This window comes from Lynx rufus, unplaced genomic scaffold, assembly GCF_022079265.1.
Source record: "Lynx rufus isolate CCGP_SWC_20201006 ecotype Redwood Valley unplaced genomic scaffold, mLynRuf1.p SCAF_2, whole genome shotgun sequence".
Classification (NCBI taxonomy): domain Eukaryota; kingdom Metazoa; phylum Chordata; class Mammalia; order Carnivora; family Felidae; genus Lynx; species Lynx rufus.
The window spans coordinates 15,669,470-15,688,192 of NW_025814834.1; positions in this window are offsets into that span (position 1 = coordinate 15,669,470).

The window sequence follows — 18,723 nt, forward strand, 5'->3', positions numbered from 1 at the left end:
GCGGTGGTCCAGAGGCAGGTGGCAGGTTCTGTTAAACCACACTTCCATTCTGTTTTTCTGCCTCACTAGAGACTTAACTCTAAGGGTCATGAGTTCAGCTCCAGCCTCTCATGTCATCATGGTACCTTACATCACTGAGGTTTTCTTCTGTCTTATAAAACTGATTTCATTGGCCAATATTATCTGGCATGAATCTGGCTCTAATAACTTCCCCAGGCTTATAGGTTCTTCTACTAACCTTGCTTACATTTCAAGTATACCTTGAGTTTGTAGAGCTATTTCAGAGAGAAATCAAAGGCTTCAATATCTGAATGCAGGGCAGAAGCTTTCGCAAAGTTGTGACTGGCTTTTCTTCTCCCTCTCTCCCTTCTTTCCTCCCTCCCCCTTTCCCTCCTTCCTTCTTTCCTTCCTTTTACTTTTTTTTAACCTTTTGACCCCATTCTCCTTAAAAAACATATTTGGCAGAACAGAGGTAGAATTCATCTGAACTCACCATTCAAGTCTTTCCATTCTAATCAACTCCAACAGAAATCTTCTATTTTGTAAAGAATTTCCCTTTCCTTCTTTGTTTTTTTTTTTTTCTTAATGTTTTTAATGTTTATTCATTTTTGACAGACAGAGAGAGACAGAGCGCGAGCAGGGGAGGAGCAGAGAGAGAGGGAGACACAGAGTCTGAAGCAGGCTCCAGGCTCTGAGCTGTCAGCACAGAGCCCAACATGGGGCTCGAACTCACTGACCGTGAGCTTATGACCTGAGCTGAAGTCGGATGCTTAACCCACTGAGCCACCCAGGCAGTCTTCCCTTTCCTTCTTTGAATAACACAGGCAAAATAGCAATACTCAACCCATAAAGTGCAAAACGAGAATCTCCTTAAAGTTGTATTGGCTCAGTGGAAAAGATATATGGAGGAAAATAACATTAGCCGATAACATTTTCCCTAAGGTTGGGTGTTTCTACCAACCTGCTAAGGAGAGAAAGTCAGAGCTGTAGGACAGGTATTCTGAGTTCTTTGTGGAGGTCTCTGTATCTCCTTATTCCTGTGTTTCTAGAGACAGCAATTTCACTTCCAGCGATTAATGAAGACAATAATTGAAATAACAAGACAAGATCTATCCCTTGTTCCTGACTCCCTCGCAAACTGTGCTACATGGAGCAGCGGCTCCTAGCTTCTTCCTGAATGTGCCCTGCCTCCCCCACATACGTCAGTTATCCTATAAATTGGGAACCAGCCACAGCCATTAAGAGCTACATTGTTATTCCTTATTTTGATTAATTCTCTTCCTCCAGAGCACATGTCTAGATGATGGCATCTGTTCTAAAGAGCTTCCATCTGGAGAGCCACAGTTCTCATTTCTTTCCATCTGCGTATGTAAGATTCATTGTCATGAAATGGGTTTTAAAAATAGTATTAAATATTTGATTTAATTACCCCACAGAAAATGTCTTCTAAAACTTCAAACTGCAGAAAGGAAACAGGAGATTCATATAAGTAAAGCAGTTCCATCTTCTTTTTTTTTTAAAGAAAAGAATCACATCAAATGTTGTCAGTATGGTTTGGATTTGTAGCAATAATTGATTCATACGGTGTGCGCTTACTGCCTTTCCCATAGTAGAATCCTACGTGTGCTGTGGCTGTTCAATAACGCACGTTTTAATTAATTATTTTTTTTTCCCTGCAACTGAAATGCCAACATGAATGTGGTGCATTTGCTGAGGACAGAGTTTGGCAGAGCCTCTCAAGAATAGGACTAAAACAGGGGCGCCTAGGTGGCTCCGTCGGTGAAGCGGCCGACTTCGGCTCAGGTCACGATCTCGCGGTCCTTGAGTTCGAGCCCCGCGTCGGGCTCTGTGCTGACAGCTCAGAGCCTGGAGCCTGTTTCAGATTCTGTGTCTCCCTCTCTCTGACCCTCCCCCGTTCATGCTCTGTCTCTCCCTGTCTCAAAAATAAATAAAACGTTAAAAAAATTTTTTTTAAAAAGGAATAGGACTAAAATAAACAAGAGCCCACTGAGCACAAGAGACTTGTGGGTCAATGAAATCTGCTCCCTCGAAACGTTCCGTCTTAGGCAGAGAGAAAGGTCAAGAGTCCTTTCTCCTCACAAAGAACTTCTGGTCACCTTTGTTGTTGAACACGGACGACGGCTACAATCAGTTGAACGAGATATTTGGGACTTTACGCTTGGCAATTGCCTCTGTTGGCATCCTTCATACTTTGGATCAGGGTGTGCCCCCCTCACAGGCAACGTGCAGGCTGGTTTAGGAATCGGATGGAACTAGGTTTTGAAACTGCATTGCCCCTTACTAGCTGTGTGACCTTGTGTAACTTGCTTGACTGAGCCTCAATTTCTCCATCTATAAAATGAGCATTCAGTGAGACGGGATGTGTCAAGTACTAGGCACAAGAAGCTCTCATTCGTAATGAGAGCTTGATTATTTTATATTCAAACAATGTGGAAGTTTACGCATGTATGGTCCTTTGGGAGAAACGTGTCATAAAGTTCCCAGCTTTTTTATAAGTCTAGGAGTTTTTGAATCGAGAGCAGAATGGAAAATGCTTACTTTCTTTCGATTCGTGATGGGATCTACATGCTGAGCACATATTTTTGATCCTCTTGTCTCTGGAAATCCCATTAAAGTAAGAGTACAGGAATAAAAAAAGGAATAAAAAGCAAAGTTATTCAGAGGGTATCGTTGCAGATGAGAGATTTAAGCAAATTTCTGGAAGACAGTAACAGATAGAAGTTTAATAGCTGAGGAGGTGGCAGTCTAGAATATTCCAGAAGGTGGGTGCAGTGGAAAAGGGAACTAATTTTCTCAACACGGCTCCAGTGTGGTTCTGGGTTCAGGTATGACTGACAAGTAGGCTAGAGGAGCTAAAAATATAAGGATAAATGGAACATGCTGCGTACGAAGCAGTTAACTCTGCCCATTCCCACATACAGTAGCTGGGCAGCTACTGTATTTACACCCAGGGGAAAAACCTAAAAGTTCTCTGAAGAAATGGAATGAACTCTCAGCCGACAACCAGGACCACAAGCAAAGGGGTTCCAGATTTTGTTACTTGGTGGGTCCCCAGGGAAAAGCCACCTCTTAGGCCAACATCCCTCCAGCCAACAAACCACACGTGTATACTCAGGTCTCCCATTCAGCCTTTCAATTAGACTAGAGATTTGATCTTGGAGAAAAGAAATAATTCAGTTAATATGCGACCTTTCAAAAATCTGTTAGTATCTTCAGAGACTCTCTATAAGACATAGTACTCATAAAAAGTACTTAACTCCATAAAGGGGCTCTCAAGCGAAACAAGAACGAAACTTGAGGTCATAAGATAAGTCCTGGGATGTGATGTACAGCATGGTGACTAGAGTTAGTAATATCGTATTGTGGTTTTGAAAGTCGCTAACAGTGTAAATCTTAAAACTTCTCACCACAAAATCAAAAATAAAAGAACCTCATCAACATAAAAAAATTCTCATCACAAGAAAAAAATTCTAACTATGTGGTCATAGACGTTATCTGAACTTACTGGAGGAATCATTTTGCAATACACATACGTATCAAATAATTATGTTGTACACCTTAAACTATACAGCGTTATATATCAATTATATCTCCACCTAAAAAAAAGAAAACAAGAATGAGATCTTTGAAATAAGAAAAGTTGGTAATAAACAATGTAAAATCAAAGGAATAATTGGAAGATAAAGTCAAAGAATTTCCCTCCTCAAAGGAATAATACAATATTAATAAAAACCCTCAAAGAAATAGATAATAGGAGAAGAAAAGGAGACGCAGAGATCAATCTATTCAACCAATAAAAATTCTAATAAGCAGGACCTTCATGAGCTAAGGAGATTAAATGCAAAAAAGAAAGTCCAATGTTTTATTTCCATTATATTATTCTTTATGCCCCTTCAGATGTCTTATATATGTCCTGATTTTTAAACACCCAAACTCAGATATGTCACTGTGAAATTTCAGGGTGCTGAGAATAAAAGAATATTCTAAATCTTCCAGAGAGCAACAGCAGGGCACCCACAGGAAATAAAACTCAACAGCGTTAACCTTCTCAGCAGCAAATTTCTGAGGAAAAATAAGTTTTAAATCCAGGGTGCCATGCAAAAGCTATCAACTTAGTGTGGAAAATGGTGATTTTTGTTTTATGACACCCAAGAACTCATAGGGTTTAGACTGCACTGTTTCTGAAGAATTCACCTGCAGGTAAACACCACGACGGAGAATGATCCAGGACCTAAGAAACCATATCACTAACCAGGAATCTAATGAAAGACTTCAAGGTGTCACTTGAGCAGCTATTCTGAAAAAAAAAAAAAAAGAAAAAAATCAGTCCGAGTCAGAATGTGAAATCAGAGCACGGCAAGGGGACACTCTCCAAGAGGCAGAAGAAGGAAATGAAAAACATTCAATCAGCAGAATCAATGGGATTAGCAAATAACAGTGAAGAAGGCACATTGTTTTTCATTCACCAGCAACAATAACAAGAGAGAAAGCAATCAGAAAGTAGGGGAAAAAATCAATTAAAAAATCACCAAATATACAGCAACTAAACTGGAGTGTGGTTCTGAATAACTGATAGAATCTAAGAAGAGAAGACATGTGACCCTGATGCCTAGAACATTTCCCTTTGAGAGGTTCAAGTTTCATGACAACAAAACCACAGAGAGGTATGTTCGAAGCACATGACATGGCTGTGTGATAAATTAAACAGTGAACACTGTTGGGTTTTTTTTCCCCCTACTTTAACACGTAGAATAAACCTATAGACAAAGCACAGGAGGCTTAATTATGATTACAAAACAGAATATAAATTTATCAAAGGCGTCCGGGTGGCTCAGGTGGTTAAGCATCCGACTTTGGCTCGGGTCATGATCTCGTGGTTTGTGAGTTACGGCCCCGCATCCGGCTGCCTGCTCTCAGCACAGAGCCCTCTTCGGATCCTCTGTCTCCCTTTTTCTCTGTCCCTCCCCTGCTTGCCTGTACTCTCTCTTTCTCCCTCTCTCAAAAATAAACAAACATAAAAAGAAAACAACAGAATAGAAATTTATCAACATTGACAGTATAAAGGTTAGAGAACAGCAAACAAAGGTCAGGACGTAAGGGAGGGAAGAAAGGGTAAGGGTGTTAATATAGTCAACATAAAAGGAGCAATCATGACAGCCTGTGAAAGCCGATAGAATAAGAAATCGTTTTTAGCATATTATTTACAGTTATAAAGAAACTAAAAATAGAAATACAAAAATACAAATTGGGACAATGAAGGAACTAAATCCTCACCCGTGATGGCAGAAAATCAATTTTTAATATCCAAAGTTGGCAGATCAAGAAGTGGCAATGTAAGTATGTAATTTAGAGATGCATTAGGTAACCACTAACAGAACTTACAACATAAATGATTAACAGTGGCGGCTTCTGGAGAGACAGACTGGAAGAAGCCCTGATAGGGGGATTGGTCTTTTCTTCTTATAAGTTGTTCTGAACTGCTTGGATTTTTTTTTAGCTGTGTGCTTTATGGCTTGCTTAAAAAAAAAAAAATCTAAATTTTAAAAGTCTAAATTATGATATTTTACTCCATTTACAGAAAACAATTTAACAGAGACTCTAAAAGCTCTAGACCTCTACTAAGTACTTACTCTGCACAGCTGCAGTGAAATAAAACCCAGGTTCAAAAGCCTCACGCAATTGTATTCTGAGATATCGACATGCCTTCATGAACGAAAAATAACACCATGTTTCAAACAGATTCAGTGTTGAGTTGAATCTTACTTTAATTTTTAAAAATTTTGGGGCGCCTGGGTGGCGCAGTCGGTTAAGCGTCCGACTTCAGCCAGGTCACGATCTCGCGGTCCGTGAGTTCGAGCCCCGCGTCGGGCTCTGGGCTGATGGCTCGGAGCCTGGAGCCTGTTTCCGATTCTGTGTCTCCCTCTCTCTCTGCCCCTCCCCCGTTCATGCTCTGTCTCTCTCTGTCCCAAAAATAAATAAAAAACGTTGAAAAAAAAAAAAAAAAGAATAAACTTAAAAAAAAAAAAAAAAGAGTTATAAAAAAATTTTGATTGAACACATATGATGAAGACAATGACCCCTTTCTACCAAAATATTTAATTAAACTAGAACGTTGTTTTCTCCGCACAACTTCTTGTGAATTTACATGACCCCCCAAGTCTGACAAAATCAAAGAAAGTGTTCTACTCTGATTCTTTTTTTTTTTTTTTAATTTTTTTTTTCAACGTTTATTTATTTTTGGGACAGAGAGAGACAGAGCATGAACGGGGGAGGGGCAGAGAGAGAGGGAGACACAGAATCGGAAACAGGCTCCAGGCTCTGAGCCATCAGCCCAGAGCCCGACGCGGGGCTCGAACTCCCGGACCGCGAGATCGTGACCTGGCTGAAGTCGGACGCTTAACCGACTGCGCCACCCAGGCACCCCTATTCTACTCTGATTCTTAAGAGAGGCTAACAGAAAGAACTGAGGGGGGAGATCTGTACTTACATTTTTTTTATATAAGAACTACTTAGAATCAACCGCTCTATGTTTCTTATGTTTGATTATTGTGCAAACACACAGTTTAGATTTTATAATGTGATATCCTTATTTTTAAAAAAATTTTAGGGGTGCCTGGGTGTCTCAGTCAGTTAAGCATCCGACTCTTCATTTCGGCTCAGGTCATGATCTCACGGTTCCTGAGATCGACCCCTCGTCAGGCTCTGTCTGTGCTGACAGTGAGGACCCTGCTTGGGATTCTCTCCCTTTCTCTCTGCCTCTCCCCAACCTGAGTGTACTCTATCTCAAAAATAAATAAATAAACATTAACAAAAAAAATTTTTTTAATTCCAGTATAATTAACATACAGTGTTATATTAGTTTCAGGTGTCACAATTTCTTATGTTTTTAAGGAAAAGAGAAGGAAGCCTAGACCTACGCCTTTGTTTTAGTAATTAAAAAAATAGTTTGCAAGTTGAAGGTTTCCTCTTACTTCTAATCGGCCCATTACAATGTAACCTGATGATACTTACCACAGGGTGGGTTTTCCTGATACTGATACACTGATAGGCTGATACTGCAGATACTGAAACAAAGTCTGGGGTTCAAGATGTCTACTAAGGACCAACACTCGCGAAAGCATGTGGAAGAACTGGGCACAGGGAGAAACGGAGCTTCAGGCCTCATGAAGCCCACGGACCGGGTGGGAATCTAGAGCAAGTAACGCCTATCAAAGTTGTCCTTCATTGGACCAAAGTGGCTGGGCCTTTGCACTTTACCTCTAGGGGCGCCTGGGTAGCGCCGTCGGTTAAGCGTCCGACTTCAGCTCAGGTCGCGATCTCACGGTTTGTGCGTCTGAACCCCGCATCAGCCTCTCTGCTGTCAGCACAGAGCCCGCTTCAGATCTTCTGTCTCCCTCTCTCTGTGCCTCTCTCTCTCCCTCTCAAAAATAAAAGAACATTTATACTCTACATCTAGAGACAGGCTGCCTGGGACGGGCACGACCTGAGACCCCGCTGCTCTCTGCAGCCCAGGCAGGCCCTGAAGGAGCCACCAGCTGGGAGCTGTGTGGTGCTCGACCTCCCCACAGCCGAAGTGAACCTCCCTTGAGGGGGATGTGGGTGGCCCATCTCCGGGTCTACCTTGCCACTGACTTGTGATAGTTGAGTGCAAGAAAGCACCTGTCTCATCAGGGAGCTGCACGTGTGGCCAGCTGAGGGCGTGGTTAGGGGTGCTGTGCCCCGCTGTGGCTACAGGAGGTGGCCTTGCCAGTTGTTTTAGCCATCCCTGCTCCTGCTCAAAAATTACTCTTGCATCCACACCCGCATGTTCTTGGAAACATCGTGTCCACTTCTGTTGACTTGGCCTCCTTTGGCTTTGGATCTTGACTCCACCTCTCCACATGGCCTCCTCTGGTTCACAACTTCGCTTTGGACGATTGCGAAACAGCTTGTAGGAACCTCACCCAAACAGGAAGTGGAGAGCTGCGGATCACCAGACAGGTTCTGGAGCACCTCGCCCCATGCCCCCGATTGTGAGGAGCAGGGCGTCAGACACGCGTGGCACCGAGGCTGGGCAAGTCTGAGAACTTGGCAGAGACACAGCGAGTCTGCCCTCCGTTGGAAGTGGCTCCAGAGGTCATTGAGCCAACCACCCATTCATCAGTTTGCTCCTGCCTGCAAACGTAGGGGAACAACCACCCCCTTTCTTGGGTCACATGGGTCAGTGAGGCTGGCCAACCTTGAGCGCCTGAGGAGGTCTTCTAGCCCATGGTCTGGCTGTAACAATTGGGTCAGAAATGGACACCTGACCCAGCCAGGGCAATAAAATTCTACTCCAAGACTTATTACTGAAAGGGGTGCTCTCTCTCCATGGGAAATTCTCTGTGTAAGGATGTTAAACATCGATTCAGCCATGCCTGACATGGGCCTTTCAGCCACAGGGGCCAATATATTCCTTTCTGTGCCCAAATTCCTTTCTGTGCTTGAAATGGGTTTTTCTATCCTATCACAATCTCCTTACAAAGTGCTGGTCCAGTTGATGGGATGGGGAACTCACCGCTCTTGCTTGCACCAGATCAAAACCCTCTTTGGAAGTTCACCTTGTATTCAGGTCCCATGGAGCTGTAACAGGCACGGGCGTTCATCCAAATATTCTGTCTACATCAGTGGTTCTCAAACCTAGCAGCACATCAGAATTAACCAGGAAACTTGAAAATGGGAGAGTGCTGGGCCTCACCCTGGGTCTATGGAATCAGAATCTCTGGGTTTACTGGCCAAGGAATGTGCATTTTTAAAAAGCTATGTAGACAATTTTAACCTGCTGCCAGAGTTAAGAGCTACTGATCCCATCATGCAGAGTCATTGTTTTATTGAGTGTACCATTAAATTGGCCAGCTGAAATACGGTCATGTGCATGCCTCCTACATGTTTGTGTCCTATTTCCTACGGTTACGGTCCTTAACTTCAATAAGCAAACATGCAGCCTCCCCAAAGAAACAACAGCAGCTCTGGTGGAAGAAAATCTGAGTGGAAGAAAATCAAGAAGTGGATTTATCATGAAACCAATAAAGCTTAGGTTTCATGGCCCCTCATGTGAAGCATCTGTGTTTTCACGGCCATGTGTTCTTGTAAAATTTATATTTTAACCACAAATGGTTGAGGCCACTGTCTCTTTCCTACTTCAGTTTCTCCTCGGTCATACTCCCCTTCCTCAGTCACGTTGGGTTACGAGCCACGGGCATTTTTCGGACCATGACTGGGGAAGTTGATGGGGATACATATAGTTTTGGTTTAGTGGAATATTTCTGTGCCTCACAGCGCCTTCTGTGTATAGTTTAGTTATTGCTAGCTGCCCCAGTACAAGAACAAGTTTAGTAATGGTCCTAACACCCACTCTACCCACACGGTCCACCCTTATAAATGAAAGTGCAGGGTCTGACATGGCCCTCATAATATACCACAACATTAGGAACACCAAAGACAAGCTGGTCCAAGAGTGTTATCAGTTCACAAGGTATCGAAGCTTAGTTCCTATAACAACAAACCTCTGAAATGCCTTGAAATCCTGCAAGTCTGTGAAAGACACTTGAGAGAAGTTTTCCTGAAACTGGTAACAGTCCTAAAAAATGTACCAATAATAAATTGTGAAGCCAAAAAAAAACCTTTCCACACTCTCAGTAACAACAACAACAAAAAAAACCAAACACATCATTTTGGGGTGCCTGGTTGGCTCAGTCGATTAAGCATCCGACTTCTGGTTTTGGCTCAGGTCATGATCTCAGGGTTCGTGAGTTCGAACCCCGCCTCAGGCTCTGCACTGTCAGCGAAGAGCCTGCTTGGGATTTTACTCTCTCTCCCTCTTTGCCCTTCCTTCAGTTGTTTGCTCTCTTATAACAAATAAACTTAAAAAAATTTTTAAACAAAACAAACAAAAATATCATTTCACCCATGGAAACAAAACATCATTTCATCCACCATGATGATTCGCCATCAATCCATTATTGGATTGATCCAATAAGAGGAATGTCTGATTTCTCCTTCTATTCTCTCAGTGAAAAGTATGACAAAATCACTGTTGCAAGAATAGGCAATCAAAGGGCATTTGGGTGGCTCCATCGGTTGAGTGGCCAACTCTTGACCAGCTCAGGTCATGATCTCCCGGTTCGTGAGTTCATGCCCCCGCATCAGGCTCTGCACTGACGGTATGGAGCCTGCTTGGGATTCTCTCTCTCCCCCTCCCCCACTGGCTCATTCACACACACTTTCTCTCTCTCTCTCAAAATAAGTAAAGAAGAAACAATAGGCAATCAAACATATGCAGGCAATAATTTTATTGGGTAGTGTATCAGATAGCCAAATATTAAAAAATATTATTTTCTGAATTTGGAGATCTTTCCAGAGTTTGTCAGCTTTAAGTATTTTGTTGTTATGGTGGTGGCTTATATTACAATTCTAAGTGAACATTCAATTCTCTATCTAAGAATTTGAATTCCTTTTCTTAAATAGGGCCTCCAAAACTGTCTGAGCTTCAGGCCCACAGACATTCCCCTGCTTTGAAGTGAGCATCTCGCCCCTGCAGGCCAGTAGTGGGTGTGATCAAGTCTCATGGATCTGCCCTTTACAGCCTGCCTGAGTCTCCCCAAAACCAAATCTGCTTATCATTAAGTCAGCGAATGCATTGTGGATGGATTTAATGACTCTGTGGGAATGAGTCAGTAATGACTCTGAAGGAATCTGTGTGGCCAGACAGATAAATAATACATCATTTAAAGGTTTTTGAAGTCTTAGTGTTTTGGAAGAAGCCATTCTTTAAAAGAAATTAGGAACGAGAATCTATCATGGCCGGGGACAGAAACAGATAAACAACCAATATGATTAATCATGCTGGATGCAGGGTAATTTAGCCTTTACTTCCCTCTATAGGAAATACTCCAAATCATCGTCATGTGAAGAGACGATTAAGTAGATCTCCTCTAACATCTCATCTGGCCTGGCTCAAAATAACTTCAGAACCCAATGGCTCTTTTTCAGCAAGGGCGTTGCTGCAAATAAGACAGTACACGGTTTCATGTAGATGATGGGGCCGCATATGGAAGAAATGGCCCAGGTTCTTTATTACAAACACGCCCGAGTCTCCACGCATGCTGAATGGCACCCCCAGCTGTAGCTCCTTAGGGGCATTCTGGGAGAAATCAGTTCCTATGTCGATGGATGTGCTCCCCTGCCCGATGCATCTTATTTCCAGCAACACTCTGCACAAACTCAGTATTTGCAATACAGCATTTAAAAATCTGTTCATTTAAATTCTCTGCTCTGAGTGTCTTTGGCCATACCTTAGATTCATGGCACATTAATAGGTTTACTACAAACAAAACAAAACACCAAATGGTGGCCATAACAGTTTGGTAAACACTGGTTTATACAGTACTGAACTGATCTCTTCGTATATACCTCGGCAGGACTTCTCAGAGTTTTAACAATGAATCTCTAAGTGCCGAGTATAAAAGAATGTAGTTTGCAACGCTTCCCAAATTATTTGATCACAAAACCTTTTTTTGAGGTAACATTCCAGGGACCATAACTTTGGGACATGCCGCTTTGGACTGAAATAAAAGGAGGTAAAGGACTGTCCATGCTTTATACAACATAACGGCAGAACAAGCTGTATGATACCATGACAATCACTATTATTATTGTTCTAATTAAGATTTCTATGCTCGGGGCACCTGAGTGGCTCAGTCGGTTAAACATCTGACTCTTGATCTTAGCTCAGGTCATGATCTCATGGTTTGTGAGTTTGAGCCCCGGGTCAGGCTCTGCACTGACAGCATGGGACCTATTTGGGATTCTCTGTCTCCCTCTCTCTCTCTGCCCCTCCCCTGTTTGCTTTCTCTCTCTCATAATTAATTAATTAATTAATTAATTAAAAAAATATTTCTATGTTCAAAGGAAACAGCTGATTCCCTCTTCTCTTTCTCCCAGCGACCATTTGATCAGTAGCGATCTGAGAAAAAGACAAAGACAAATACATTTACTTGCATAATTTTCTGCTGTGATCGTTTTGTTTTACAAAGAGGTTGAGAAAATTATACACACTTCTAGTTATCAAGCTTCTGTCTGCTGCCTCAGTAGCTTTCCCTGCTTTTTGAGATTCTCCACTGCATTTAGTAACGAACAGTGGCTGTCAGGGCAATCGCTGTCAAAATCCCCCTGGCATTTTTTGAAGACATAGGAAAATTCATCCTAAAGTTCATATGGAGTCTTAAGAAACCCCAAATGGCCAAAAAAATTTTTTGAAAAATAACAAAATTGGAGGATTCACACTTCCTGATTTAAAAAAAAAATTACAGGGGCACCTGTGTGGCTCAGTTGGTTAAGTGCTGACTTAGGCTCAAGTCATGATCTCACAGTTTGTGGGTTCGAGCCACACATCAGGCTCTGTGCTGACAGCTCAGAGCCTGGAGCCTGCTTTAAATTCTGTGTCCCCCTCTCTCTGCCCTTCCCCCACTCATGCTCTGTCTGTCTCTCAAAAATAAATAAACATTAAAATTTTTTTAAAAAAAACTACAAAGCTATAGCAATCAAAACAGTGTGGTACTGGCATAAACACAGACCAACAGACCAATGGAATTGAATACAGAGCTCAGAAAAGAATCCTCAGAAATATGGTCAAGTGATCTTCGACAAGGGTACCAAGATCACCCAATGGGGAAAGCTCTTCAGCAAATGGTGTTGAGAAAACTGGGTAAGTACAAACAAGAGAATGAAGTTGGACTCTTATTTTGCACTCAATACAAAAATTGAATAAAAATGGATTGAGGGGCGCCTGGGTGGCGCAGTCGGTTAAGCGTCCAACTTCAGCCAGGTCACGATCTCGCGGTCCGGGAGTTTGAGCCCCACGTCGGGCTCTGGGCTGATGGCTCGGAGCCTGGAGCCTGTTTCCGAATCTGTGTCTCCCTCTCTCTCTGCCCCTCCCCCGTTCATGCTCTGTCTCTCTCTGTCCCAAAAATAAATAATAAAAAAAAAAAAAATGGATTGCATCCCTAAACATAAGACCTAACACTGTAAAACTCCTAGAAGAAAATGAAGGGAGGAATCTTCATGACACTGGATGTGGCAAGGATTTCTTGGATATGACACCAAAGCACAGACAACAAAAAGCAAAATACACAAATGGGAAATGTGTGCATCAAAGGACACAGTCAACAGGGTGAAAAGGCAACCTACAGAATGGGAGGAAGTATTTGTAAATCATATATCTGAAAATGGGTTAATATCCAGAGTATATAAAGAACACCCACAACTCAACAACAAAAATCAACCAATTAAAACAATAGGCAGAAGACCTGAATAGACATTTCTCCAAAGACGACAGTATAAAAATGGTCAACAAGTATATGAAAAGATGCTCAACATCACTAATCATCAGAGAATGCAAATCAAAACAATAAGATATCATTTCATTCCCATTAGGATGGCTACTGTCAAAGGGGGGAGGGGAACCACCAGAAAATAACAAGTGTCATTGAGGATGTGGGGGGGTGGATATTGGAACTCTTGTGTACTGTTGGGGGATTGTAAAAGGGTATAACTACTATGGAACACAGATTAAGTTGCCTCAGAAAATTAAAAAGAGAACTCCCACATGAGCCAGGCATCCCACTTCTGGTTTGTATCTAAAAGAATGGAGGGGTGTCTGGGTGATTTAGTTGGTTAAGCGTACGACTCTTGATTTTGGCACAGATCATGATCTCACAGTTCGTGAGTTCGAGGCCCATGCCCCGAATTGGGCTCTGTGCTGATAACACCCAGCCTGCTTGCGATTCTCTGTTCCCTCTCTCTCTGCCCCTCCCCTGCTTGCACATGCACATGCACATGCCCACTCTCTCTCTCTCTCAAAAATAAATAAACGTTAAAAAAATAAAAGAACGGAAAGCATGATCTTAAAGAGATTCGTGTTTGGGCTGTGTTTGTAGCAGCACTGATTACGATAGCCAAGATGTCCATCAACAGATGAATAGCTACACAGAATGTGGTGTATACGGATAATGCAATGGGATTCAAACTTTGCAAAGGAAAAACATCCTGACACATGCTACAACATGGGTGAGCGATGTCATGTATGTGAAACAGCCAGTCACAAAAAGACAAATACTGTATTTGTATTCCACTTGTAGGAGGTATCTAAAGTAGTTAAAGTACTTACTCCAACTCATAGAAACTTCAAGTAGAATGGTGGTTACCAGGGGCTGGTGGGAGGGGGAGAGGGGAGCTGTTTAATGAGTTTGGAGTTTCAGTTATACAGGATGAATTATCTATTTCACAACAATCAACAATGTGACTATTCTTTTTTTTTTTAATTTTTTTTAAACGTTTATTTATTTTTGAGACAGAGAGAGACAGAGCATGAACAGGGGAGGGGCAGAGAGAGAGGGAGACACAGAATCTGAAACGGGCTCCAGGCTCCGAGCGGTCAGCACAGAGCCCGACGCGGGGCTCGAACTCACGGACCGCGAGATCATGACCTGAGCCGAAGTCGGATGCTTAACCGACCGAGCCACCCAGGCGCCCCAACAATGTGACTATTCTTAAAACTACTGAACACTTAAGAATGGAACACTTAAGATGGCGGGGGTGGGGGGAGGGAGGAGGGGGCGCCTGAGAGGCTCAGTCAGCCAAACATCTGACCCCTGATATCGGCTCAGGTTGTGATCTCGAGATCATGAGATCAAGTTCTGAAATGAGCCTCCAGTCGGGCTCTCTCTCTCTCTGCCTCTGCCCCTGCTTGCACTCTGTCTCTCTCTCTCTCTCTCTTAAAATGAGTAAGTAAACTTTGGGGCCTGGGTGGCTCAGTTGGTTAAGCATCCGACTTAAGTTCAGGTTATGATCTCACAGTCCATGAGTTCGAGCCCCGCATCGGGCTCTGTGCTGACAGCTCAGAGCCTGGAGCCTCCTTCAATTCTGTGTCTCTCTCTCTCTCTTTTTGCCCCAACCTGCTCGCACTCTATCACTGTCTCTGTCGCTCTCTCTCAAAAATAAACGTTAAAAAATGTTTAAAAAAATAAACTTAAAAAATGGCTAAGATGATAAATTTTACGTTATGTACTTTTTACCACACATACACAAAAGAACAGTGACTGTCCTAGAACTACTCACAGATGAATCGAGGTCATTTACATCTAGACTTTTAGTGACTCTTCTGTTCACCTTTGTTTACCTTTCTTCTAATCAAATGCAGAAATTCCTCTTAAAAATTTCTCTTGGAGCTAAAATACTTAAGAACTTATAAATTGATCATATATGTGTGTAAAACAAGAGAGCTACAGAGTAAGAATTTCAGGGGTGCCTGGGTGGCTCAGCTGGCTAAGCATCTGACTTCAGCTCACGTCATGAACTCACGGTTCATGAGTTCGAGCCCCGCGTCGGGCTCTGTGCTGACAGCTCAGAGCCTGGAGCCTACTCCAGTTCTGTGTCTCCCTCTCTCTCTGCCCCTCTCCTGCTTACACTCTGTCTCTCACTCTAAAATAGATAAACATTAAAAAAAAAAGTGAAATTTCACAATGGGTCTGAAATGTTTTTTGGGGTTTTTTTAATGTTTATTTTTGAGTCAGAGAAAGCGAGTGCACACAAGCAGGGAGGGGCAGAGAGCTTGGGAGACAGAGAATCCCAAACAGATCAGCATCTAATCTCTGCTGTCAGCGCAGAGCCTGATGTGGAGCTCGAACTCACAAACCATAAGATCATGACCTGAGCCAAAATCAAGAATCGGAAGCTCAATCAACTGAACCACGCAGGCGCCCCCGGATCTGAAATGTTTTTATTTTAAATTCCCTTTCCTTTCAAATTTTGCAGTCGAAGATTAAGCTCATCGAGGAGCTGCCTGGCCCTACAGGGTCTGGGAAGCCTTTCACTACTCAGGACGTTGCAAAGCATCCCAGAGACAGCAGTCTCAGAGGCTGGGCCACCTCCTCACTGCTCGTGGTCCAGGAGCACATGCAATCCCTTTCCTTTCCGTGGAGGGTATGGTTAGATACTGCTCACATGGATTTACACCATCTTTGGCTTTTCATCTCTTTAGAGGTCAGGACAATCCCTGGTGTTAGGTCGGAAACGCGAGTGTCTTATATTTCACCACATGTGGGCAGCCTTTAGAGTCTTGGGATTCACTGCAGTGACTGAAGCATCAGAACAAACAAGGGTAAGAAATGCCATCCGGTAGCAGCTTCGTTTTCTCATTTGTGGCATCCAAGAAGCTGCTTTTCTTTTTATTAAAAATACTGCACGTTAGCCTCCCAAAGAGGAGATTCATCGCTCAAGGAGAAAGAGCCTTTCTAACTTTAAAACATATTCTCTACCTAATTATAATTTTTAAAAAATGTTTTTGATGTTTATTTATTTTTTGAGAGAGAGGGACAGACAGAATCGGAAGCAGGCTCCAGGCTCTGAGCTGTCAGCACAGAGCCTGACGCAGGGCTCGAACCCATAAACTGTGAGATCATGACCTGAGCTGAAGTTGGCACTCAACCTACTGAGCCACCGTGGCGCCCCTCTACCTAATTATTTTTATAGCATTTAATTAAAGGGCAGACTTACCAGAAGGAAAATATTTTTTTTTCTATCAGCCATACGGATTTGATTAATAGGGCCCGGCTGTGGAAAGGCTGTTTGGAGATATGTATGTTGCATGTCCCGTTAATTTTGCCTTTGTCATGCGAAGGACACCAAATGACTGGAGGAGGAGAAAGAGTATGGAATTGGGGCTGCGGCTGGCTGCCCTGGGAGGCATGATCTCCAGCAGCTCTCAGAGATTAAGGTGGGGCAATCTGAGCCTCGGAGACTTTCCAAGGTGAGGACGGGCCCCGCCTCCAAGACCCGCATCTCTTTGAATCTTCAAAAAGATCGGAGTAACAAACAGCTTCACTGCACAGGACGGTCCAGTTCATCCATTCTGCTCACATAGCATTCGTTGATAACCTCCTAAACATCCTCTTCCATCTCCCTTGATCCACTCATTCTGGGATTTGGAGCAACGACTCAGAGATATCTAGAATGCTAAGGGTGGGGCTCCGGGCTCTATCTAATGGCTGAGCAGCAATGCAGGAGAAAAGACAGGAGGAGAGAGAACCTGTATATCTTGCACTGGGCAGTGAGCTCCGAAAGGTTAGCACCTGGGTTCCCTGCCTCCCTTAGTTCTTCCTTTTATTTTATTTAATTTTATTTATTTCATTTAATTTTTATTTTTTTTAATTTAATCTTATTTTTTAAAATTTACACCAAAGTTAGTTAGCATATAGTGCAACAGTGATTTCAGGAGTAGATTCCTCGATGACCCTTCCCCATTTAGCCCATCCTCCCTCCCACACCCCCTCCAGTAATTCTCTGTTTGTTCTCCATATTTAAGAGTCTCTTCTGTTTTGTCCCCCTCCCTGTTTTTATATCATTTTGTTTCCCTTCCCTTATGTTCATCTGTCTTGTCTCTTAAGGTCCTCATATGAGTGAAGTCATATGATTTTTGTCTTTCTCTGACTAATTTCCCTTAGCATAATACCCTCCAGTTCCATCCACGTAGTGGCAAGATTTCATTCTTTTTGATTGCCGAGTAACACTCCATTGTATATATCTACCACGTCTTCTTTACCCATTCATCCATGGATGGACATTTGGGCTCTTGCCATACTTTGGCTATTGTTGCTAGTGCTGCTAGAAACATGGGGGTGTGTGTGTCCCTTCGAAACAGCACACCTGTATCCCGTGGACAAACACCTAGCAGTGCAACTGCTGGGTCGTAGGGTAGTTCTATTTTCAGTTTTTTGAGGAACCTCCATACTGGTCTCCAGAGTGACGGCACCAGCTTGCATTCCCAATTCTTTTATTTTATTTTTAAATGTTTATTTATTTGATAGGGAGAGAGAAAGATTAAGTGAGCATGAGCAGGGAAGGGGCAGAGAGAGGAGACAGGGGATCTCAAGCAGGGTCTGTGCTGTTAGCACAGAGCCCGCTGTGGGGCTCGATCCCATAAACCATGGGATCATTGACCTGAGCTGACACCAAGCATCAGAAGCCCAACTGACTGAGCTATCCAGGTGCCCTATTTTAATTTTTTTTGTAAATGTTTACTCATTTTTGAGAGCGAGCACATGAGTGAAGAGGGGCAAAGAGAGAGGGGGACAGAGGATCCAAAGAGGGCTCTGAGCCCTCAACTGAGCCACCCAGGTGTCCTATTTTTTTTATTTTAGAGAGAGGGAGAGAGGGCACAAGCAAGGGAGAGGGTCAAAGGGAGAGAGAGAGAGAGAGAGAGATACAGAGAGAGAGACAGAGAGAGAGAGAGAGAGAGAGAGAATCCTAAGTAGGCTTCACGCTTAGCGCTGAGCCTGACGTGGGGCTTGATCCCACGGCCCTGGGATCATGACCTGAGCCGAAATCAAGAACTCGATGCTCAACTAAGTGAGCCGCCCAGGTTCCCCAGCTCTTCCTTGATTTCTTAGAAACAGCTGAGACAAAAGTCAAGAAAACATTAGGAATAAAAGAGCTGAACTCAAGATGATTTTCTTTAGTCCCTTAAAACCATAGTGCCAGTGAGACCTTCAAAAATGTGAGCATTATCAGTGCTATTTTTGTAAGAATGCTGCCAATTTTGAGTCTAAGATTAACAACTGATAGGAACATCTGCAAATATCACAAGAGAAAGTAGTATAAGGAACACCCGAATTCCTTTCATCCAAC